General features: G+C 35.9%; 1 protein-coding gene and 1 long non-coding RNA gene across 6 annotated transcripts in view; one reads left to right on the top strand and one right to left on the bottom strand.

Moving 5' to 3' along the window:
* The window catches only part of LOC123573634 (uncharacterized), a 65011-nt gene that overhangs the window by 11311 nt on the left and 27508 nt on the right, over positions 1-26192 (top strand). The window contains exon 3 of one of the 3 annotated variants that reach the window (XR_006698323.3): positions 15393-15626. The exons of 1 other annotated variant lie outside the window; for it this stretch is intronic. This is a non-coding gene — a long non-coding RNA (uncharacterized lncRNA). Of the gene's footprint in view, positions 1-8113; positions 8251-15392; positions 15627-26192 lie in introns of those variants that run through there. One more of the 3 variants, XR_006698324.3, reaches the window with a different exon arrangement.
* HHIP (hedgehog interacting protein) overlaps positions 1-26192 on the bottom strand; it is a 97794-nt gene that overhangs the window by 47346 nt on the left and 24256 nt on the right. The gene's annotated exons all lie outside the window — the stretch shown is intronic.

Here is a 26192-nt window from a genome sequence, read left to right as displayed (position 1 = left end):
AATTGAGTAACTTGCCCCAAATGTGCAAATAGAGGTAGCAAAGCAGAGATTGTCTGTAATTGGAAGACACACAATGAGAACTATTATGTTACAATGCTCTACCAAGTACTTCCTAAATGAAGAAATGAACAAAAAGAGAAGAGACTATATTCTCTTATCAGCACCTATTGTTCATGAACTGAGGCAGTTTTGAAACAGTCTTAAGTAACTTGGGTTTCTGAAGTTCTTCAAGGCAATAAAATGAAGCTCATCCCTCAGTTACTTTAACTCATATATATTACTTTAAATTAAATGACATAGTCATTTTAACTTACGTGGGATATACTGAAGTGTGTACCTCAGTTATTTTAACACAAAGGTTAATTTAGGTTTTAAGGTAGTGTTGTGCCAGTAAATGGCCTGTTTGGGAAAAAAAGAAGTGTGGATTTGTGTAAATTTGTGTGGCATAAATACTGAGGCAAAGGAAAACTTCTTGGTAAATATCTTTAATCTATCACATAAGGTTGTTCAGATAATCCAAGAAGATGATGAATGTAAAATTACTTAATGAGCTCTAAAGTGCTATTCGAATTGAAGATCTAACTATTATAGTGCACAGAGAGGGAAGAACTATTCTCACATTCAGTTGTTCTATAACATAATAAGCTTCTCAAGTAGGGAATGTGATTTTGAAGCAGAGAATGTGAAGTCCTATATTTTGGTCAGATGAGGAATGCGTGCACATTATGTAGAAGAAGTATTAACTTGCTGCCTGCCATCCAAAGAACTTTTGGACTTCAGAAAATTGCAGGCATGGACAGGCACATTTATACTTATATTTAGCACAAGGCTCACCACATACTTTTGATAAAGATTTGTGTATGTCTTTTCAGGAGGTTTAGGTGGTATGTGTTACCAGTGGTTGGTTTATTAATGGATGATTTGTAAGGCTTGATGTAATGTAAACTTTTGTTCTAAAATTGAAACACCCTTAACTTTGCTATGGTAGAAATATAGTTTTTTCATTAAAATATATAAAATTTATACTCTAAAGTTAAACATAAAGCAATTATTTAGACAAAGATAAGAGGCGAAAGAAATAGACCCCAACATTTGTGTGTTCTTTAATAATACTGATGGCAAATCACAATATTTCCTCCCCACCAAAAACAAACCCAATGTGAAAATGCACTGCCAAGATTTATGTTAGAAAAATGTGTATTTTTGATAGTAGCAAAGAGCTGTGAAAATTACTTCAGGCCCCTATTGACTAATATGACACATATTTATAGAAACAAAAAAGGCACCAAATTTAGATTTAAATTTGGATATTCAATTATAAGCTAAAGATGAATATAAGATTATTCAAGGAGTGTGTGAGAGTATGCACATCCATTAAAAACATACATATCCCCAAAGACTAGATGATGCCACAGAATAAAGGAAATATTATTTATGTTTGGAGAGGTTCAATTCTTTCTTCTCTCAGTGTCTCATGGATTTCACTCTTAGGACCATTCTTAAATCATGAATAGTTAAAAAAAATTAAGTTGACAAATGTTGAGCAAATCTTGTTAAAAAAGCAAGTATTTCCTTTGGAATAAGGAAGACAATTTAGAAAACCCATTAACTTATTCAGACTCCCTTATAATTTATTAGTGGATAAGAAGTGTCTTTTTTAGAATGACTTGGTCTATAATAAAGACAAATGCATTTTCATACTTTATTAGTAATAATCTTACAAACATAAGAACTATTAACTTTTGTAAAAACAAAAGTTAATTTTATGGAATTACTGGAATATTAGATTTTTATATTGAAAACAAAGGAAATAAAATGGACTTATATGATTTCATTCACCATCTTTAAAACTAAAATCTCTGAGACATGAAGTCTTACCATTTTATTTTAAACATTAAACCCAGGAATATAAAGTAAGTATTCTCGATAGTCATGTGATTTATAACTTTTTTGCTTTAACTTTTTTTCTCCTGTCAGAAAATGGGAGATTCAGGGCCCTTTTAATAGAAGAAAGAAATCGCAATATTAAAGATAAATGCTTAACTGTAGCAAAGGGTACAAAATTGTTTTTAATGAATTTGACCTCTTGCTTTTATAAAGTTTGGTTTTTATGATGTGTGGCTAATATGCTGGTCATGCAGCTAAAAGCATTATCTTCACATCATTATATAGAAATATAACACTGGTATACTTGAGTTTCCTAGTCATGTTTCACTACTCTTGGCCATTATATATTTCTATTGTTACTCTAAATAAGAACTCAAACTGACTTATATAAGAGAAAACATTAAGCAATTAAGTAAGATTATTGCTTTGAAAAGAAACCTTGAAAAAAACCCCAATAGTTTAGACCACCAAGGAACACTAATAAATTTAAGGAAATATGAGGTTTCCTCCATGTGACTTCTCTTGAAGAGTTATGCAATAGATTGCTGGAACTTCGAGGTCATATAACAATTATGGTACTTTAAAAATTATTTTCTAAGTAGAGTTTGTATTTACATGATTTATATGTCAATTAAACTTGCAATTTACCCAGTAGCAGAATCAAATTCTTTGAATCTTTGATATTTTTATTAAGTACTATTTTACAAAATGATCAAATGCGGAATTCTAACAACACAGAAACATTAAAACACTAAAATATGAACAATGTAAACATTCATTTTTATATGAAAAATTATTCTTATTCCAAAATATCAATAGCTACAAATCAACATTTAGAAAATAAACATTTGCTATGACTCAGATATCTAAATTAAGAACTCTTTTTGATATTTGATATCTTATATCTTTGTATTAATTCTGAATAAAAACTATTATATATTTCTGACTAAATGCATCTTTAGTACTAAATTATATGACAATTTAAAATATAAAATTTTGTAGTTCCATGTTTTCTATAGGAAAGAAATTATGTTCTATTCCATTCAGATAAAATAAATGTGGGAACTGTATATTATAGATATCTAAAAAATCTGGATGAAGTTCAGATTAAAGATAGAAAAGTGATTATAAAATTAGAACAGGATTTATAAAGAAAGTCTAAAGGGAGGGCTTGAATTTCTTAAAGTCACAAAAGAAAAAACTCTGAGGAGTACAAATAACCTTATTTAAGTACATGAGGATTTATTTTAAGGAAGACAGTGTCCAGCTATTCACCTTTTCCATGGCAATTTCACCAATAGGATAGATTTCAATGAATAAAAGCTCTGTTCCTCATCATTTTTAATATAATGAAAATTTACTTTAAATATCTGTGATTAATACAATTTTGGATCAAAGGACAGAATTTGAGGGAACTTCTGATATTAAAATTGCTTGAGACTGCGTTATTAGTCCATAAGGGAAGAGCCAAACAGTGAAAGACTGACCAGTGTTCTAGTATGTTCATAATTCGACCCAGGTAGCAGCTTGAAAAAAACTGATGGAAAATTGAGTCCCATTCCAATTCCCAGAATCACTATGCAGAGATTAGTTCCTGATTCTAAATCATAGGGCAAATGAAGTGTTTATAGTGGTTCCACTTTCCTGACTGCCAGCACCCACTCTCTTCAACACCTATAACGTTATGAACATTTATCCTCACTCACTGCACAGCTCTTGCTCTCAGATCCCAGCATGTCACTCAGTCATCAAGGGGCAGATGTGGTATGCCAGTGGCTTCCATGTCCTCATCTGTCAGATTCCTGTTCATTCACAGCATGGTGTTTAAGAGTATGGGCCCAGGGATCCAGGCTACCTTGCTTTACAACTTGGCTCATTCACTCGATAGCTTTCTAACTTTGGGAAAGTTACCTTAGCCTCTCTGTGTCTCAGTTTTACCACTTTCAAAATACACACATTTCCTACCTTGTGGGTTGTTGCATGGAAAGATAGAAGGATGATCCCTGACACACTACTGATGCTCAAAAAAATTTAGCCGTTGTTACAATATACCACAGCCTGGGATATTGTATTCTAGTTGGGGAGAGACTTTACACAAGTGAGGCTATACATAAATACATATTTCAACTTTGGAGAGGACTGTAAAAGACAAGAATAGGGTGTTATGGGAAATAATTCAAGGGAAATGTAATTCAGGCTAGGGTGTCAGGGCAGACCTTTCTAAAGAGGGAAGACCTCTCTAAAAATTCAAGTTGAGCCTTCAAGAATGAGAAGGAGCCAGAAAGGGAAGAAAGTTCCAGGTAAAGAAAGAACAGCATCCCCCAGAGAGATACTTTATCTGTAATGAGTGTGATTCTTTGGGAAAAGAGAAATGGAAGAGAAGAGTGCAAAAATATGTGTACTCCTATTCTTGCTGGTTGTGGAGAATTTTAGGTATCTGAGGGCACACGTAAATACGGTGGAGAGAATGTGGGCTCTATTACATGACAGTTGGGTTTGAATCTTTGCTTATGTGACTTCCAAGCTGTTTGAATTTGGGGAAATAATTTAACACCCCTGAGCTTCAGCTTTTTTCTATTGTAAAGGCATGATAACTTCTAACTCACAAGGTACTTTCTTAAAAAATGAAAAATACGTTAAATAAAAATTTAAAGTTACTAGTACCCAGATGGCACATATTTGTTAGTTGTTCACTAATCAGCTCTTTTCTTCATCATGGTGGGGATGGGTGGGAGGAGCAATGAGTGTCCTGTTCCTGTACATGACAGTGCCACCCTTGAAATGCATAAGGTCAACTCTAGCAAAAATGATAATTCAGTGATTCTATGTGAGCACTTAGACTTTTTCCATTAGGAAAAATTCTTTTCTTTTCTATTTTGATAGTCTCAGGTGGAAAACTATAATAGGATATAGTATTTGGTTTTTTCTCCCTTATTTGATAGAATGTGTGACAAGTGACTTTAGAGTGAGGGCTTTGGTGGAGGCATTGCTGATGGTACTTAGACTTCTCACGTGCAGCTTTTGCAGTAAAGCTGCATGTGTTACTGGGTGGCTGGAGTTATTTGAAATCAAATTTGAAAATTAATTTAAAAAGGCATCTCCTTCCTTATATAAAAAATCCTATACATAGACTTATTTAAGTATATAAACAGAGGCACTGTTTGTATTTATATGTATTATGTGTGATAATTAAAAAAGAAAATAGAAATATAAGCACATTAGCAAAAACTACATAGATATTTCAAGAATCATCAAATGATTAAAAAAGCAAAACTCCTGAAGCAGCAATCCATCAGCCTAATTATGGACACAAATGTCAGCAATATCAATCAATTGCCTTATTCTTCTCTTTCTTAAATATTGCCAGATGCAAACATATTGTCTTTATGTCACACATGTAAGCCTAGACAGCAGGAATCAGGGGCTCAAATGTGAAACTACCTGTCAAAATTAGTAAGCATGATATAATAAACCTTGAATTTTTTTATACTTATAAGCAAAATGTAAGGCCATATTGATGTTGATATCAGAAATCCAGATATCTGGTGGTCTATATTTTATCACTATGAAAATGATAAAGGAAGTTTTGTTTTCTTTCTATTGGAAAATTGGCAATCTTTCAATTTTAATAAATGGTAGATATTAGAGATACATATAAGATTGTCTGGGAGCCCCTCAATATACAATGAAATATTATTTTGTGCAATATTACCCATCATTCCAAAACAGTCTTAAAGTAGGAATATGGCCTAAGGTAGAACTGCCCTTATTAATGCTAGAGTGACTTTGGCATCCACTGCTGCTGAGCTGGTTAAAACACAGATAAAGCTGTTTTCTTTGAATTTCTTGATATAAATCTAAATGGAGGTTAAAAAATGTCACCGACAGCATAAAGAACAAAAAACTTCTTTGATTGTGAGAGTTTTTTGTTTCTGTTGGCTATGCTAATAAGACACTGGCCCATTCTTCACATAGATTTGTAACAAACAAATCTGGTCATTTTACTTTGCCTCTTCAAAATAACAACAAAGCAAAACTTTTTGACTCTTATCACCTATAAAATAGGCCCAAATAATTTATCAGGGGCTATGAGACACTTTACAATATGGCCTTAACCTCTCTTTCCAGTCTCCGCTCTGTCATTCCATCTCATGTTCATGTCTTTCCAGCTACGGTCAACTCTGATGCTCTCTTGGCTTTCATATCCTGATGCATTTGCATTTGTTTGTTCCCTCGCTTTGAAGATCATTCCCATCTAGTTTCTATGGAATAACTTGTTGATCATTTAAGACCAGCTCCAGCACTTCTGCAAAGTCCTCCTTGACTCCAGAGTGTAGCAAGCATGTCTCTTTCTTTTCGTCCTAGTAGTTTCTAGGTGTTGCTAGGACACCATACTACCATCATATCACTTTGTGTTGATTTCCCTACCCCATACAGAAATCTTAGATGGAAATCAAGTTTTATTATTCTTCGATTGCACCTTAGCACTTAGCCCAATGACTGACACCTCTAGGTATTCAAATATTCATTGTGTGGGTTAATAGTAGACTCTAAGACCTAAACCTCAATTTCGTGAATTTCATCTATCTTTACACAATTATCTTCTCTTTCAAAACATGCAATTATCAAATAAGTCACTTAAAATGGTTTACCCGCCTGTAATCCCAGCACTTTGGGAGGCCAAGGTGGATGGATCACGTGAGGTCAGGAGTTTGAGACCAGCTTGGCCAACATAGTGAAACCCTGTCTCTATAAAAATACAAAAATTAGCCAGGCATGATGGTGCATGCCTGTAATCCCAGCTACTTGGGAGGCTGAGGCAGGAGAATTGCTTGAAGCCAGGAGGCGGAGGTTGTGGTGAGCTGAGATCACGCCATTGCACTCCAGCCTGGGTGACAGAGTGAGACTCCGTCTCAAAAAAATAGTAAAATAAAATAAAATAAAATAATTTACCTAGAAAAGATATTAGAGTAAGGCTTCAGTTAGAAACAGAACGTTAACAATTTCTATTTGATAGTAGTAGAAAAAAGAAGCATCTTGCTAAAATATATAATAAACAGTTATGTTAAACCTTCCTCTGATAGTAACAAATAATGGTCTATAAAATATTGGTCTAAAATTGTTTTTCAAGTTGTAGACTAATCCAAGCAGTACTCTAGGCAAAAATCAAAAGTAATTATTTCCTGTTTTGAGTTTTAAAAAATGTTGTACTTTACCACTATGTTCTTTTTGATGATAAATGTATAAAAGAGAACTCATGGTAGCAAAGTAGTCCTGGAATCACTTCCCAAGATTAATGTCACTAGAAGACATCAGGCAAAGTATTAAGCGGTAACGCTAGACAATTTGTTTTTCTTTGTAACTACTTGTCTAGATTTTCAGAGCAAAAACACTAATAAAAGTCAGTCATCATTATGATGTCATTTTCATAATTTCCTTAGAAATAAACTAGCAAGTACAAAAAATATTTATAATGTACGACATCATCTATGTGCCTTTCCATTGCTCAAACTTTGAATTATAGTTAGTGAGGTTTCCTGTTTGTTATAAAGAACACACTCTGAGTGAAATCAAATACATTAATAAAAGCTTTCTGAAATCAAACTGTCTTGTAAATCACATGTGTGCAGGTATAGTTTAATCACTATAGACTGAAACAATTGTGTGACCTAATCCAGCAATTGATAGAAAGATTTTTTTTTCTTTTTGCAAACCAAACCCTTGAGAAGGTATTTATCTGTCACTGAAATGGTTTCAGTGTCTAGAACAAGCTCTAAATGATATCTTCCTACTGGTATGGTGTCGTCCCTAGATGATATTTACAACACAGCAAGCTTGAAGAAATAAGCACTCCAATGATATTTTTGGTGCTCCCACCTTAAATTCATAAAATGTCTATGGCCTTCATCCAGACACAGGAGAATTGAGAAGTTTTGTGTGTATGAGAATGACTTCTCATCCCTTCCATTCTTGCATGTAACTTCTTAGATGATGCATTTCCTCATTTATCCAATCCTGCAACTGTTTTGTCTGGCAGAGTTAATTAACATCTACCAGTTTACATAGTTTCTTTGACATTTAACATGCTCCCTGTGACTTGTGTCTTTTAAAGGATAAAATGGACTGGGAAAGGGAACAGAAGAACCTCACATTTATTTAAATACATTAGAAAGCATAACTCTTCCCCATAAGTTCTAATACTTAGACTTCCAATTTATTTTTGCAGAAAAATTAAACTTCCCACTCATTCAAGATGGGAAAATCTTATATTGGCACAGGTGAGCCTTTTCCCCAACACTTGCATAAATTATGCATTTTCACTCGTTGGCTGCCTGGAACTTAAAAAAAAAAGACTCTCCAATTAATTCTATAGATGGACACTCTGTCGACCAGCACCACTGGGACTCTTCTAGCAAGCTGAGCTTACCTTCCTTTACAATCCACATTGCTACGCAAGGCCAAATCAAGCACAACTTTTTTTTTTTCCTGCTTCAACAACAAGCTATTCTGAAAGTGACTCGTGCTTGGGAACCAAGGCTGACTTGGACAGGAACATGGTCTGTATTTGACTTGGTGTTAGTTTATTATGCAATGTTCACAGAAGACAGCAGAGTTGAAAATCAGTGCTGATTCTGGAGCAAAATTTCTTTAAATGCGTTCATAGGCTGGGGTTTGGATGGTTATTAGACAGATTTTGTCCACAATTATTGGACATAAAATTTGAATCCTGGTTCTACCAGTTGCTAGACATATATCATTGAGAAGATTACTTAACTTTTTGAACATGAGTTTCCTTATCTGTAAAAAGGGATAATCATACCTAGATTACAAGACTGGATCTTGTAAAGACACTGTAACACAGTGGAACTTCAAAAAGGTGGATTCCCATTCCTAACAAGTTAAAAGCCACATGCAAATAGAATGTAAGTTGTCAAACTTAGCTTTGATAATGCTGAGATGACCTATAGGCCAATAGCAAAAAAAAAAAAAAAAAAAAAAAAAAAAGTTGCCAAAAGTTATTAGGCACCTGAAACATGTAAAACACTCACTAGACCAAGTGAGTTTTATGGCTTTGTGGTGGAGGGGTGATGCAACTGATTGTGTAAGGGATGAAGACACTGAAGCATCAGTTTAATTTAGGGTAACTCCACACAGAATGAAAGAATTCAAAGGCATTGGCTTTCCTTTTCACACATAAGGCTCACTACACTACGAGCACATCTAATAAACTTTCTTGATTCCTACCTGCAGGAGACAAAAATATCCTCTGTGAAGTTGGTAGAAATTAAGCAGGGATGCATCATTAAGCTCTGTACTAGCCTAGAATTAATGCATTAATGTAGACTCTAAACCAAGGCCATGTAGAGGAATGGCTGCATTAAAGATGGATTTGCCAGATACTGCATTTGGCCCTTTGATTTGTCTGTGGAATCACACTTTGCCCTGAGTCACTCCTTTACTCCAAAACTCTCTACTTATGTGAAAGCCATGCTTATTGCAATGTAGCTTCTGCACAAAACACATGAAGAGAATATTATTAGGTTGTCATAGGATTTATTGCATGGATGGCTGACACTTCAACAGATAAACATAAGCAGGATTATTTGTGACATTATGAAGCTGTGACCAATGATAAGCAGATTGGCTGAATACAACAATTACATAGAGTGACAAAGCAGCAGTATATGACCAAAAAAATAAATCACCCTTGCCCTGAAGACTTGATGATTTATTTTAAGCCACTCCATCATGGGGCCCAAGAGATAAAGAGCAATGCTTTGAACAGCAATTATTTGGAAAGAAATAGAGGCTAAGCATCTTTCTTTTTATGTGTTTAAGTTTTCACACATGTTCCCGTTTTCATATTTGTCTCTGTGACTGTTGCACCCGGACTAGGGTTCTACCAGAAAGTTCTGACAACTGTACAAGCTGCATTGCTAAGAAAGCTGTGGCCTTATGCTGAGCCAGCAAATGGCTCTACATTCTTATTCTCTTTTCTCCTTCTTTCTACTCAGAGACACACAGGTCTTTAATAATCTTTTAATAGTCTAAATTAAGTCTTTAACTTAAAAGTCTAAGTTGTTATTGAAATTTTGCGTTTTAATTACAAATTGGATAAGCAGAGAGCAATTGCCGTTCCTATAATTTTTTTGAGTAACATTTCCTATTTTCCTTTGTTTTACTATTAATATTATGAATATATCTTTAATCTTCCCTTTTCTTCTCCATCCCAATTTCGATAACATCTTTAATGCCAAGGCATCCTATTTTTGTGAGAGACACTGATTTAATGGTCTTCAGGATCATAGATAACTAACTACTGTATTTTAACCAGCCTTTTTTCTTGAACAACTTTTAGGTATTTCTACTGATTTTTAAAAATCTTTTTTTAAAAGCAGCATTTCCCCCAAAGACTGCTTCTCATGAATTTCCTGGCTCTTAAAAAAAAAATCCCTCTTCTTTAAGTTTGGTGTCATAATAATACTTCTTAGAGCCTCTAGGGAGGATACCGAACTTAATTATATTATGGCCACTGTAATTTGGTGGGTGAGCCACACTTACTTCCTTAACCAATTCATATGCTACTCAAGGCTAAACCAAGAGTAACCTCTCTTTATGCTTCAGCAACAAGCTGTTCCAAGAAAGCAGTTGTTTATAGTATTGAGAAACTGTGCCTCCAAGCCACATCCCAGTGTAATGTTCACTTGGCAAAAAAGAAGGTTGTATGTTGTTCAACAGGGAAATTTGCCTCATTCGACCACCCAAGAGGGCAGCAAAAATAAGTCACCTAGTAAAGGTGGTCTTTATACAAAGGTCAAACAGAACTTTACTGGAAACTTCGGGTGGACTGGAAAGTCCTGGCTTAATATAGTGAGAACTGCATAATTTAAAATGTGCTTCAGTTTTACTATAAGTAAAGCTTATTGTAAGATCAATGCGTGCCTGATTATGCTTTCGAATAAAAGGAGCAATAATTTAAAAGGAAAGAAATGGAACAAGATGGCTGGTGCAAGACATTATTTCCTAATTCTGACACAATCCTAGATGAGCCGCCTTCTTCTAATTTGTTTTCTTTTATCGGTAGTTGTCTATAGTGACAGCCACCTGATTTTCTTGATGATGAAAAGGATGAGAAGGTCCTATGAAAATAGAAGAGCAAGAAAAGGAGGCTTGGCCATCATGTTGCTTCTATCAGGCACAAGATACTAAGTCCGAGTTAACTGAAATTCCACAATTTTTCAAATGTTTTTGTTTTTGGTCATTTGTTGCTATTATAAAGGTCATTTTACTGTCTACTTTATGATGTACAAGTATTTAATATCAGACATGGTATAGTTAAGGAAATTTTGTAATTTAAAAGTCTCCAAATATTAAGGTGACTGTATGTCCTGGTTTTCTGAACATAGTTCTGGTCTATGTCCTAGTACAACTATTCAGACATTCTTCTTTAACTCTCAAAATTGTCCCAATTTGGTGACAAATTAAATGGACACCCTTACTTTAATGTATACTTCAACTATTGAGCTTGAACAGAGGAGAAAATTCTAAAAGTACACTTGTAGATAAAAATTTCAGTTTTGTACAGCAAACAGTGCCCAAGGCTGACATGCAGGAAGATGATATTGGTATGATCCCTCTTCTCCAGGACATTACGGCCCACATGGACAGGGAATGTCAGTGTAAGGTGGGTAGTGCTACAGTTAGGATGCAACTCATGAAGAGTGTTCTTGGGCTATCTTGTATAGTGCAAAAGGTTGCAGTTATACAGTACATGGAAATTGTTGCATTGATAATGGTAGAGAGTAGCAGCATATGCAGGGGGCCAAGATAATGAAGTTAGGATGTGAAATATGTATACAAGACCCAGGCAAACCAATTACTGGTGGAAATCCTACACAAGTCATTTAGAGTTGAAAGTTGCAGAATGCAATCAGAAGCAACAATGCCACTTTCTTTTCACTAGTCTGGTATATGGAAATAAAAAATGGTTCCTTAATGATGTCCTAAAAAATTCAAAGCCCTAGGAAATATAAACTATAATCTCAAATATGACTATAATCTGTATTTAGCAAAATATGCTCAACTTTTTAGAATATCCTTAATATTGTTAAAATATCCTTGTACAAATGATATTCTAGTGTCTTCAAAGATTTTCTTTTCTTTTTCTTTTCTTTTCTTTTTTTTTTTTTGTATTTTTAGTAGAGATGGGTTTTGTCATGTTGACCAGGCTGGTCTCAAACTCTTGACCTCAGGTGATCCTCCCACCTTGGCCTCACAAAGTGCTGGGATTACAGGCGTGAGTCACTGTGACTGGACTAATTCTTTCTTTCTTCTTTCTTTTTTTTTTTAGACAGAGTCTCATTCTTTTACCCAGGCTGGAGTGCAGTGGTGCAATCTCAGCTCACTGCAACCTCTGCCTCCTGGGTTCAAGCAATTCTCCTGCCTCAGCCTCCCAAGTAGCTGGGACTACAGGAGGTCTTCAAAGATTTAAGGCAACACAACTCAGGGAGGAGTGTGCTGAGAATCACTAATTGACCATCCAAATCGCGGGTCAGCAAACGTTTTTCTTAAAGAGCCAGATATAATAGTAAATATGTAAGGCTTTGTGGGCCATGGAATCTCTCTGGCAACTACTCAAACCTTGCTGTTGTAGCACAGAAGTAGCCACAGAGAATACATAAACAAATGATGTGGCTGTGTTCCAGTAAAACTTTATTTACAAAAACAGGCTACGGGCCAGATTCAATCCGTAGATTGTCAAGCCTAAATCTAAATCATTACCATATAGCATGTCTTAAGTACACTTTACTCTGGCCCAAAAGCTAAATAATGTCCACATATGTGGAAGCAGTTGGTATACAATAATTTATCATGTTTTAAATTCAATTAAATTTACATTATTTGACTATTATCTTAAATTTAATTTCCAAGAACCAACTATTGTAAACACAGTGGTCTTTTGTTAACTCCTTAACATTCCTAAAACAAAAGGAAATGTTGTAATTAGCCACAATTTTTTTTAACAATAGCTCAACTTTTATATTCAGAAACTCCTCATAAAATACCAACTTATTCTTTATTTCTTATTTAAAAATGAAGACTAAAGTGAATAGCTTAGCTCTGTGTTTATCCCAAGGGAGGACTGAGATTAAGAAGATATTTTATTTCTGTTCAATCTGATCCAAGCTTCTTTATTTTAGATAGAAAACAAGAAACATTAATTATTAATTACATGTCAACAATCTAAGCAAACTAATAATGTTTGGAAATTACTGGACAAGAATGTAAAATCCTATGACCTGACAATGGAGCTTTATTCTAGAAGTTACTACTTTAATGTGGGCAAGATTATAAAACCAGAGACTTGTTTTCTGTGTCCAAATCCTCTCAGGTTTTGCCTTTCTTTCTCTCTTTGCTTAAATCTTTTTCTTCCTCTCTAAATCAAATATATCCAAGTTTTATTTTATCAGAATCTGCATTTGAGACAAGAACTGAAATTTGCTCTCATTAAACTAAAAAGACTGGTAAGGATAACAGTCAGCTTTCTCAGTAATATTTGCACTTTAACAGAGATTAAGCTAATAAAAGTTTGGCCGATGATCTTTGAAAAACATATTTTAAACATCCTTGCCTATGTAAATACAGTTTTAACTTGTTCTTAGAGTCTTAGTGTCAGCCTTTTAGAAAATGGTCTCATCTGTATTTTGTTTCACACATAGAGATGGTGTTTTCTTAAAAATAACTAATAGTCAATAGCAGTAATGCTGCTGTTTCAGTCTCTCTTCCGAAAGGTGTCTGTTAAGAAATTCCATTAATTGAAATATCAATGAGAAGTGAATGCAATCTCTCTCTCTCTCTTTCTGTCTGTTTTAATAGATTTATTTTTAGGAAAATTTCAAGTTTACAGGAAAATTGAACAGAGATAGAGATTTCCCATATATTCCAGTCCCCTGAAATACTCTTTTTTTACTTTGATATTTGGTGGTGTTTTGAAAGAAATAAATCTAACCCAGGGTGAACGGATTTGTCAAAACGTGGTGCCATGTGGCCCTTCACTTTGTTTTCATGGGAAAACACTGCATTTCCTTTGGTTAAGAGCACCTGAACAACCAGCAGGCATTGTCATCCCTAAAGCAATCTATTACTCCTGCTGTCTAACTTTCAGAGTACGTTGAGAAGTTTTTGCTGTCCTGCAAATCTGCTGCTTCCTCCTCTGCTTCTCAGTTCCACTTCTCAGTAAATTAGTCTCTAGAGTGCCTTCTATGTCCCCCATATTTCTAATCTGCTGTTCTAATCACTATCACTCAGAAACATGAACGTTCTGGGAAAGCTTACAGCAAAACATTAGCCTTGTTAAACAATGAAGATTAATTTTACAAATAATTCAACATGAGTATGGCTGTTTGGCTAGCCAACCTCAAACTGACAATTTTGTCTCCCCATGCTTCAGTTTCCTCAACTGTAGAATGAAAGAGCTAGGTGGCATGATTCCAAAGGTTCCTTCCAATTCCAAAAGTTTTATAATTTTATAACTAAAGCACGTGACCCACAGCTATTTTCCTTGATGCTCAGAAGCCAGTTTTGCTTCATTTTACCTTCCCAATTCTGTCCCCCGAAGGTGATGATGAAATATAATTGCCAGATAAATGAGATGCTAAAGCATGCTGCTGTGAAATAAGAAGTCTGCAATCTGGGGGCCGGATGCAGTGGCTCCTGCCTGTAATCTCAACACATTGGGAGGCTGAGGCGGACGGATCATGAGGTCAGGAGATGAAGACCATCCTGGCCAACAAGATGAAACCCCAGCTCTATTAAAAATACAAAAATTAGCTGTGTGTGGTGTCCTGCACCTGTAGTCCCAGGTACTCAGGAGGCTGAGGCAGGAGAATTGCTTGACCCAGGAGGTGGAGCAGTGAGCCGAAATTACGCCACTGCATTCCAGCCTGGGTGATGGAGCGAGACACTCTGTCTCAAACAAACAAACAAACAAACAAACAAACAAAAAAACAACTTTGCAATCTGATAGCCTTTTGAAGTCCAAAAAACTCTAAAGAGTAAAAGCAAAAGCTTTTATATAAGTTTAGTGCATACTTATTTTCCAGCAAAACTAGACCAGAATGGTTGTGAAACAATTCATAGTCTTTATATATTCAGATGTTTTTCTGCAGTTAGATTAATGTATAATATATGAACCATATTGACTTAATATACATCTGAAGGTCCCTGAATTCTAATACCTATCTAGTCTCAGTGGGTTTCACATAAAGAAAGTGAAAGGTGGTAAACCTGATATATTTGTAAAGATGACCTGAATATTACAGTATTTCATATTTTACATATAAGAATAAGCTGTTTTCACATTTTTCATGATACCTTTATGTACATTCTTTGAAAATTGGTCATTTTTACCATGTATCTTTTAAATTATTAGTCAATCAAAATATTCGGTTAATGAGAAATTCCTATTCTTTGGTAGAGATAAATAGAAATTTTCTGCATTTTAGTATTTTGCAGGTCAATACTGGGAACAATGAGACTGCATCAATATCCTGACAGAAAACAAGTAAATGGGAAGACATTTGAACCTGCTTAGACAGTAATCCTGGACACAAGTCCAAAAGCCCTCATTCCTTCTATCTTTCTCTCTTTCTAATACCATAAATCTCTATCTGCATGTTTACAATTGGTTTATTGTAATTCATCAACATGCAAAAATAGAATTTCTGGATTTTTTTCTAGTTCTTCTGTTTCATTTAGAAGAAGTCCAATAATCATTCTCTCAATGAATGAATGAGTCCATCAATGAATGGCAAACATACAGTCATAGCTCTGATGTAGAGCTGAACCATATTATTTCTGCAGATCTACAAAGTACAGGGAAGACATTTACTGAGTCCCTACATAGAGATCTTGGAAAACAGATTATTCTTCTGAGCTGATTTCCACAAATCTGTCCGTTTTTTGATCAAACAGAAAGTAGCTTTGTAACTGTCCTCTGGTAACAATCCTCTATGGGTTGCGCCATGGGTAAAAAGCTTGTCTTAAAGAAAAATGTCTTCCCATCACTTGAATGAATGACAGAATGAACAGCATGACAAGGGGTTAAAGTGGTGAAATAAAGCAGAAATGTTATTTAAACTTTCTACATAAGTAAATTAAACATTGATTTTAGAATGGATGTGGCAGACAATAGAAAACAAGAAGGTTTTTTTAGTAAAGCACAGTGAGCACATAAGCATGTTTTTAGTTAGAAAAAAGTAAAATCGTGTCATATAATTACATAAAACTACTCCTACTTAAAACTCAGACATATAAGACATAAACAAGTTTTTTCCATTAAAAAGAAATTGACTTTTTATTTTTGAATGCTTATTGTATATAGTTAGCATTAATTTCATGAACATGTTTAAATGTAACAAAGACTGTCAATGAGAAAACAAATGACTAATTTAAAGTCTTTCCAAATTGCTAGAGATAAAAGCACACACATTCTCCAACAGAGTCAGAGTTTGTGCTTTTTAAACTTTCTCTTGCTTTCATTTAAGTGAATAAACAGGAACAGATTTTAATATGCATATTAAATAGCAAAGGCACATTAATAGATTCATGAGAATGTTCGGAAATGTCCTGCATATTTCAAAGTATAAAGAAATACTGACAATATTACATTTTAAGTAGTCTACAGCATGTTAATCATGCTATTATGACTAAAGACAAATTAAAATATGTCATACAGAACAGAACAGAGGCCTCAGAAATAACGCCACACATCTACAACCATCTGATCTTTGACAAACCTGACAAAAGCAAGCAATGGGGAAAGGACTCCCTAATTAATAAATGGAGTTGGGAAAACTGGCTAGCCATATACAGAAAACTGAAACTGGACTCCTTCCTTACTCTTTATACAAAAATTAACTCAAGATGGATTAAAAACTTAAACATAAGACCTAAAACCATAAAAACCCTAGAAGAAAATCTAGGCAATACCACTCAGGACATAGGCATGGGCAAAGACCTCATGACTGAAACACCAAAAGCAATGGCAAAAAAAGCCCAAATCGACAAATGGGATCTAATTAAACTAAAGAGCTTCTGCACAACAAAAGAAACTATCATCAGAGAAAACAGGCAACTACAGAATGGGAGAAAATTTCTGCAATCTATCCATCTGACAAAGGGCTAATATCCAGAATCTACAAAACACTGAAACAAATTTACAAGAGAAAAACAGCCCCGTCAAAAAGTGGGCAAATGATATGAACAGACACTTCTCAAAAGAAGACATTTATGCGGCCAACAAACAGAAAAAAAAAAAAAAAAAACAATGATCACTGGTCATTAGAGAAATGCAAATCAAAACCACAATGAGATAACATCTCAGGCCAGTTAGAAAAGAGATCATTAAAAAGTCAGGAAACAACAGATGCTGGAGAGGATGTGGAGAAATAGGAATACTCTTACACTGTTGGAAGTGTAAATTAGTTCAACCATTGTGGAAGACAGTGTGGCAATTCCTCAAAGATCTAGAACCAGAAATACCATTTGACCCAGCAATCCCATTACTGGGTATATACCCAAAGGATTATAAATCAGGCTACTATAAAGACACATGCACATGTATGTTTATTGCAGCACTGTTCACAATAGCAAAGAACCAACCCGAATGCCCACCAGTGATAGACTGGATAAAGAAAATGTGACATATATACACCATGGAATACTATGTAGCCATAAAAAAGGATGAGTTCATGTCCTTTGCAGGGACATGGATGAAGCTGGAAACCATCATTCTCAGCAAACTAACACAGGAACAGAAAACCAAACACTGCATTTTCTCACTCATAAGTGGGAGTTGAACAATGAGAACACCTGGACACAGGGAGGGGAACATCACACACCGAGGCCTGTCAGAAGGATGGGGGGCTAGGGGAGGGACAGCATTAGGAGAAATACCTAATGTAGATGACGGGTTGATAGGTGCAGTAAACCACCACGGCACATGTATACCTATGTAACAAACCTGCATGTTCTGCACACGCATCCCAGAACTTAAAGTTTAATAATAATGAAAAAGTCATACTTGTCTACAAAAGTTAATTAAATTGCACATAATGGAACTCAACATCACTGGAAAGAAGATGTGAACTTTAGAGCCATAGGGTACAAAACATTTCAAAATTATGTTACCGAAGTACAAAACCTCATCAGCAGATGTTTCATAATCTCTATATAAGCATTTTGGAGGCAGTTCCTGATATACTTCTGTTATTCTTATAGATTTTGATTCAAATTACAGTGATTCCCTAATAAATATGATTAATGGACAGAAATCAAATAGAAATTTTACAAAAGCCTTTTAAAGTAAGGATGGGACTATAGGTTGTATAGATGTGATTCCTACAAGGATTCATCTACTCCTTTTTTGGGAGATGAGCCATTTTCTGCAACTTAGAAGTTACTAAGTCAGTCTTTTTGACTCCATTGCTTCTGGCATTCCAGTAAGGCTTCCTGGACATATTTCATTGCTACCTCAAATGTGGGTACCTCTCTGGGTCTACATGTCTTATAAAAGTAAGTAGATATAAGTAAGCAAGAAACAAATATTATATGAACATTAAGAAAATACCGCCTAATTAGGCACACTCTACCAAGTGAAAGCCTTAGTTGGGTTGCTTTATAAACCTTCAATGTCCCTAACAGAGGAATGCCTAGTACTAAGAAGCACAGGGAGAAAGTCAGACAGGATTGAATATTAACAGTCTGGACTCTGACTCTGAGTGTTCTTATTTGTTCTGTAAGCAGTAAATGTCTGTTGTTATTGCTGCCCAGGGTCCACTCCTTTCTCTACTAACAACACCTCCATTTCCCCTGGGGGTGGTACCCTTTCCACACTTGTGGCTGAGTGCTTTGGACTCTGTCCTTGGCTCCAGAGAAGTTCTGGGACCATGAGTGGCCCCAGGATGGGTGGAGGGTCCAAGCCAGTGGCATCTGTTATGAGACTGCTGTTGAGACTCAGGGAAAAGCAGCCCTCCTTCTCCTGGATTTGCTAAGCTGGTAGGATGTAAGTCTAGAGCTGCTACAATCTGTGCCACGAAGAGAAAGCCTGTGAAAAAATGAAGCCAACACAGGGGAAAGTAAAATTGTTTTGGTTTTTGACGAAGTGCATCTGAATTGAGTTTCTGTTTTTCCTAAAGTCTTCTTCCCTTGCATTCACTTTTCAATTCTTTTGAGACTCAGTTTTTAAGCCATCTTGTCCCCCAAACAGGGAGAAGCTCCCAAATCCTGTACAAGGGTAAGAATGGCAGTCACAGTAGCTAAGGTAACATTTGTCTTAAGCCAACTGGTTGCACAGAGACCTAACACATCACTGGGAGGCTGGCCATAACTTCCCTTGCTGTCTACCACAGAAGAGACACAGAGTCCCTAGCTGAACATATAAGATGCTTTATAGGTACCCTCTCTGGTCTCAGTTTACATGTTTAGCCTCATCTCAATCTCTTAATCATGTTTCTTGCATGAAAGGCAATGCCCATATCCTTTAAGAATCATTCCTGTGTGAGACACAGACATCCTCAGAAGGATGGAATTACCTGTTCACCTGTTCTTTACTCTGGCATCTCCAAGACTTTGGTTATACTTTCCTTAAGGCATACATCAGGTTATTTATAGTTTCTCTGCTTCTATTTCCTCTCCCTCATGATATTTGAGTTCTTCATATCCTTGTTGCTTTTCCTGACCACCACCCATTTACCTTCCTCTGATCAAAGCACACTGATATTCCTGTGGGGAAACTACCTTCCACATTCTAGGTCCTGTGTTTTGGGTTGGGCTTCAGAGATGACTCCAGAGATGGGCCCTGTTCATTACATAGAACATATTATGAGTGTGTCTTTTGGTCCAGGCTGAATGGAAACTAAATAGCAAGTCTCCAGAGAATGATAATGTGGGACATGCTGTAATGGTTACTACCATAAATTTACTTTCATGCAAAATTTTTGACAAAACAAAAACAAACACACAAGCAATAACTTAAAAAACCCTGCTCCTAACCATATCTAAGTAGAAATGTACATGATGACGAACAAATGCTTTCGGCAGGATTAAAATAACATTTTATTCTAACTTTATTTTCAAATTTGTTTCAAAATTCTGAGTTTGGTTGCCATGTTTTCAAGTAAAATCTTTTGCCTTACTATCTCTCTGGATCCAAATATAAACAATTTAGGGTGGGGGAAAAGGGGACATTTTGTGCTGAATTTCTTGGAAGCACATGACTGTGTATTCCCAACATTAGTGTCATTAATTTAATATTTTGCCCATCATTTAAAGATTGCCCTCAGTCTGTTGACAACTCTTTCACCATTGAATTTCTCTCCTGGGTGGCATTTAAGCTGTATTTAAAACATACATCTTGTTTACATACACTCTTGAGCCAGAACCTTTGGTTTATAGGAAAGAATTTTGATGATCTCTTTCTTTCCCCACTGAAAAATTACTGAAGTTATACTAATGGCTCCTATGACTGCTTTTGTTGAACTCCTCCAAAGGATTGATATCAAATGCAAAGTTTAGACTGCCTGGCTTTGCTTATGCTATAAACTGAAATATAAACCAAAGAGATTATGGAAATATTCTACATTTAGTCTATGTACTCATATACCTAAACATTCTCTGGTTAAAAATTAGGTGTGTAATTTTTTAGAAAAGCTTATTGTTTTTAGTAATATTTCATTGAACAATACAGTGTTTTATGCATATATATACACATATATGTATATATATATGTAAATATTTTTTAATCTAATAGTACAATTATATTTTAAAAAAACTGAGCCACGAACTATTTTTGTTTAGGAAGGAATTAAAAATACTGCCCTATCAAATGTCAGCCAAAACCAATGAGAAATTAATAATCTCTGTGTATTTTATGTCCTGTGAACAAAAATTATTTCCCAATGATTTCAGTTTAGTATAGACAAATAAGATTTTTTTAGTCCAAAACTGAATCTAAATTCCTATGTTTGATAATTTCAATGTATTTATTATTCCCAAAAAGCACCATAAAAACTTTCTCATAATGAAGACAACAAAGTTAGCAAGATTTGTCTTCAATAACTAAATATTTTGTGAAAAATTAATTGTATTCTGATGTAACATCTTCATTCATCTCTAACTGTTCATATGCATTTTCAAGCCCCACAGTAAGTTCAAATTAGCAAAATTAGAGAGATTAAATGTTCTGCAGTGTTTCCTAAATTTCATCTAAGGCAGTCATAATTTAACTATGAATCCATTTGGAACTCTTTTCTACTTCAATTCATTAAATGGTATTTAAAATTAAAGTATAGAAATAAAATGCTTATAGGATGCTTCATTTAGAGGTTAAACAACAAATTTGTGGTTAACACTGTCTTCTGAGTACAGGAGAGACTCTTTTAAAATGATATCCAACAATGTGACTAACTGCCTCCCTGAAATTTAGAATTAGAAACACAAAGGTTAGATGAAGTTAAAGGTCATCCCCCTACAGGCAAAGGGGGCCAGTTCCCTACCAAGTTTCTAGCAGACCTACTTCCCCAGGGCACATCATAAAAGTAATTTACTGACAACTCACCTTACCAGGGGTCATTTGGGGCCTCAAGTCTTCTGGAATTCACTTTTAAGAAGCATGATTAAGTGGGGACAACTATTGGCCCTAAAGTATTTATGCTGAGAACAAATGTCTGTCAGAATTAAATTCTTTGTGTGTGGTGGTTTCAGACTTAAAAAGGTGTGTACCTGATGAAAAGCACATATAGTCTATTCACCAAATTAAATTTCAGAATGCATATTGGTTAATTGATTTATTCATTTTTTTTACTCCAGCAATCCAAATAGAGAACGCAGTCTAAAAAAAAGGATAATACATTTACTAAAAGTTAGTTATATCCTTTTCAAACTTTTCTAGTTCAGTTTATTCCCACAGTGGAGGAAAAATGCATTATACTATTTTAAAAAATGAAGATGCCATTTAAATCCAACCAAGGAAGTTCACTTAAAAAATAAATGACAAGAAAAGCTATTTCCTGATTAAAACAAGTCTCCTGCTTTTAGTTTTTGACATAAGATACTGGGTTTAATATTAGGCAGAGATGGCCTTCGCACATTTTTAAAAAATTGCTAGAAGTTAAAATATGTGTTCATTGGACAAAATTAAAACATTATTTGACACCGTGTGTGGGATACAGCTCTAATCCATACAGTGTATGGAAACGAGGCTGGTACTTTCAATTGCACAGCACACATCTCAGTAATAACAGGGGATGAGGCATACAATTTCAAGGAACACCCACAATGAAAATTATTCTTTCCAAACAGAGAATTGTTTTGGAATAAGTTAGGTTAATTGGCATCATGGGAATTCTCTCAAGGAAACAGAGCCCTTCAATCCTTGCATGTGCAAGTAAGATGATCAAGCATTAACCTCTTTCCCTTTTCAATTTTTCACATCTAATTTACTCTATCCACAACAAAATTAACTTCTGTAGATTCAGATGCAGGTAGGAAAGGGGACAGTTCTTTGCCAGCTTAACATACAGCCTGAAAGAATGATTTGTTAGATGAGGTTATTTACTCATCTACAACAAAGAAACCCATTATGGATATTTGGGATTATGAATTACAGGTACTTTATTAGTAAGGTCAATTATTTTACAATTTAAAAAGTTAGAAATTCCCTACAACAAGCTTTCCATATCCCCGTATTAGAGGCCTATGTTTTTATGTTCCATTTTCATTTTAATCCTCTCTGACTTCAAGATACCTGGATTTTGACCTTTTATATGCTAAACCCAAGTATAGTTATGCTTTAATCATATTTTCCCCCCTTTACCCCTTTAAATGTGCATTTCCTAGGAGGAACACGTGTGTGTGTGTGTATCATTCAAACAGTCTTTAATTGTGGTTACCATTTTCATGAATTAGCAATTACAACTGGCGTAGAGTGAGCCTTCTTCATTACATTACCACAATTGATATTTTCCTGTAATTTACAACCTTTCACCAGAACCCATGAAATATCCTGTGTTGCTAATGTACTGAGTTTCAAAATTTGCACTTTAAAACTATGAGAAAGAAGGTATAAATTTTGGAAACACCGTGTGTAAAAATGCTTATGTTTAATAGAAAAAATTTGCAATATTCTTCCAAGTATTGACCCAGTGAAAGGTAGAAATGAAAGGAACCTCAGATATTAATGATCCTCTCATTTTACAGGTAAAAAATGAGGCTCCTGTGATGAAATGACTGGCTTACAGGCACAAAGAACGTTCATAGCAGAGCCAGTACTAGAAGTCAGTATTCTACCCTACATCTGCGCTTCCACCCTTGCCTCTCCAAGTCTACTCTTAGCGTGGCCGCTATAGATCATGTTTAAGAAGTTTGGGCCGGGGCCCCGCGTGGTGGCTCACTCCTGCAATTCCAGCACTTTGGGAGGCCGAGGTGGGCGAATCACCTGAGGTCAGGAATTCGAGACCAGCCTGGCCAATATGATGAAACCCTGTCTCTACTAAAAATACAAAAAATAGCTGGGCGTAGTAGCAGGTGCCTGTAATCCCAGCTACTTGGGAGGCTGAGGCAGGAGAATCGCTTGAACTCGGGAGGCAGAGATTGTAGTAAGTCGAGATTGCGCCACTGCACTCCAGCATGGGCGACAGAGCAAGACTCCATCTCAAAAAACTAAATAAATAAAATAAAAATTAAAAAATAATAAAAATTAAAAAGTTTAAGTCAGATCATATCACTCCAGTTCAAAACTCTCCAGTGCTTCCCCATCTCACTCAGTATAGAAGCCAAAGATCATAGCAGATCCTATACACTTCGTGCTCCCACCAACACAGGATGCTCAACTCTGCAATCTTATCACCTACAACTACTTTCCTTTTCCTTCTCTGAGTTCCAGGCTGGGCTTCTCCCTCACCACCCCAGGTACTGTCCACTTCGAGGTCATGGTATATCTTCACCTTGATCAAGGTTTGAAAATTTACTTCCCTGTTTTCCTGCACATTCAAGACATTATCTTGTCATTAACTAAAACCTGAAACCTCACTACATGTTGAGTTACTGCAGCTTTTAAAATTTTAAACAGAGCAATGATGATCGTACAGAAGGACGATGCACCTATTGGTCAATGAGGCAAGGTACCCACCCAAACCCTGCATTGGGAGATGCTGACTGGGTTTCCGTATTACTACAAAGGGAAAAATAATCAAAAGAAAGCAAAGTATGCCCCACAATTTCTGAGCCAGGGCCAGCAAGGAGTCATCCAATGCCTGATCACACGGAACCCTTATCTTTTCCAAAATTCTCTTGGAGATTTGCACTACTTTCCATTCCTCAGAATTGTAGAGCAAGAAAGGACCTAAGGTATTATTATTATTAGTTTATTTTTAATTAATTAATTAATTAATTAATTTTGCGACGAAGTCTTGCACTGTTGCCCGGGCTGGAGTGCAATGGTGTGATCTTGGCTCACTGCAATCTCTGTCTCCTGGGTTCAAGTGATTATTCTGCCTCAGCCTCCTGAGTAGCTGGGATTACAGGTACCCATCACCACGCTCAGCTAATTTTTTGCATTTTTAGTAGAGACAAAGTTTCACTATGTTGGCCAGGCTGGTCTCCAACTCCTGATCTTGTAATCCACCTGCCTCAGTCTCCCAAAGCACTGGGATTACAGGTGTGAGCCACCACGCCTGGCTGACCTAAGGTATTATTTAGCCTAGTCCTTTGATTTCATAAGTGAGGTCATCATTATCCCAGAAGAGATGATGCCATCACTGTGTGGCAAAACTGATATCATATGGTCAGCAAGTGAGTGATATGGCTTTGCCATGGTTAGTTCTCACACATCCAACTGAGGTGGAATATTACAGGAATGCAACCCATTAGAGATCAAAGGCTCTGACAATTGATGCTGTCACCTAAGTTTTATTTAGTAGTCCCTCCAATAACTAATTCTTCTCAAGGGAAAAAGCTCACCTAGACATGCCCAGAAGGGTTTTCGGTTTTTGTTTGCCTGTTTGTTTGTTTATTTGCCCAGAACTCTTAGATGTATTAACATTTAATCAAAGTCAAAATCTTAAGGAAAATAAAACACTCTCCTTGGACAAGGAGACATTGTCTGTAGTTTGCAATTAAAGCATTTATGCAATTAAAGAACTATGTCAATGACAGGGTAAAGCGTTTTGGTGCAGCAAGCATAAGATCAGCCCCAGGGTGAGGCACACAGACACCTCGGGTGTAAATACATTATTAACGTCACGGAGTCATCTGATCTTCCAAATCCCTTGAGATTTAAACAGAAGCTTTAAAGGTGATACATAGAAAAATCACGGACAGGGTAAGAGAATGAACTATGGGACTTTTTCAACCTCGGGTCACAGGCTTGAGTCCAGTCTAGAGTAGTAATTGATAACTTATGACAGATGTTTGGTGACCTGTGTGTGGAGGGATGTTGGTTCAAGTTTTGTTTCACTTTTCCTGAACATATGTGTTCACAGCCATCCAGAAAGATATTTGCGGTTACGGGAGCCTCATCACCACGTCTTTCCTAGAAAGCCTAAGAATCTAATGGGAATTAAATTTCGTTATTTCTATCCTCTTAAGACTAGCACTTTCCCCTCCCCCCACCACAATCAAGCATTTTTTCACTCACACACACAATTCATTTTTTTCTTAAAGGAATTCTTCTGAACACTTTGAAACTGTGGGCTAAGGTTTCTTATCAGTCATGTTTCCCTATCTAGAAAAGCCTGAGGACAGATGCCATTTTATGAAAGTTTGTGATCTGTTTGGATCAAAGTCAGGTTAGAATAAGAGGGTGGTTTAGAAACAGCTTATCAGGACCAAATAGTGTGGCAGAAATCATAATTACTCTTGCACCAACCTAAAAGTAAATAATTTAGCTTTTTTTTTTTTTTTAAAAGACACAGTCTCTTCAGTCACCCAGGCTGGAGTGCAGTGGCATGATCTCGACTCATTGCAACCTCCATCTCCCGGATTCAAACAATTCTACTGCCTCAGCCTCCCGAGTAGCTGGGATTACAGCACTCCTTACTTCAGGTGATCCACCGGCCTCAGCCTCCCAAAGTGCTGGGATTACAGGTGCAAGTCAATGCAGGGGATTTTTTTTTTTTTTTTGAGATGGAGTCTCACTCTGTCACCAGGCTGGAGTGCTGTGGCGTGATCTCGGCTCACTGCAACCTCCGCCTCCTGGGTTCAAGCGATTCTCCTGCCTCAGCCTCCCGAGTAGCTGGGACTATAGG

This window comes from Macaca fascicularis, chromosome 5, assembly GCF_037993035.2.
Source record: "Macaca fascicularis isolate 582-1 chromosome 5, T2T-MFA8v1.1".
In the NCBI taxonomy this organism is placed as follows: Eukaryota; Metazoa; Chordata; class Mammalia; order Primates; family Cercopithecidae; genus Macaca; species Macaca fascicularis.
This window is presented reverse-complemented; position numbering and strand designations above follow the sequence as displayed.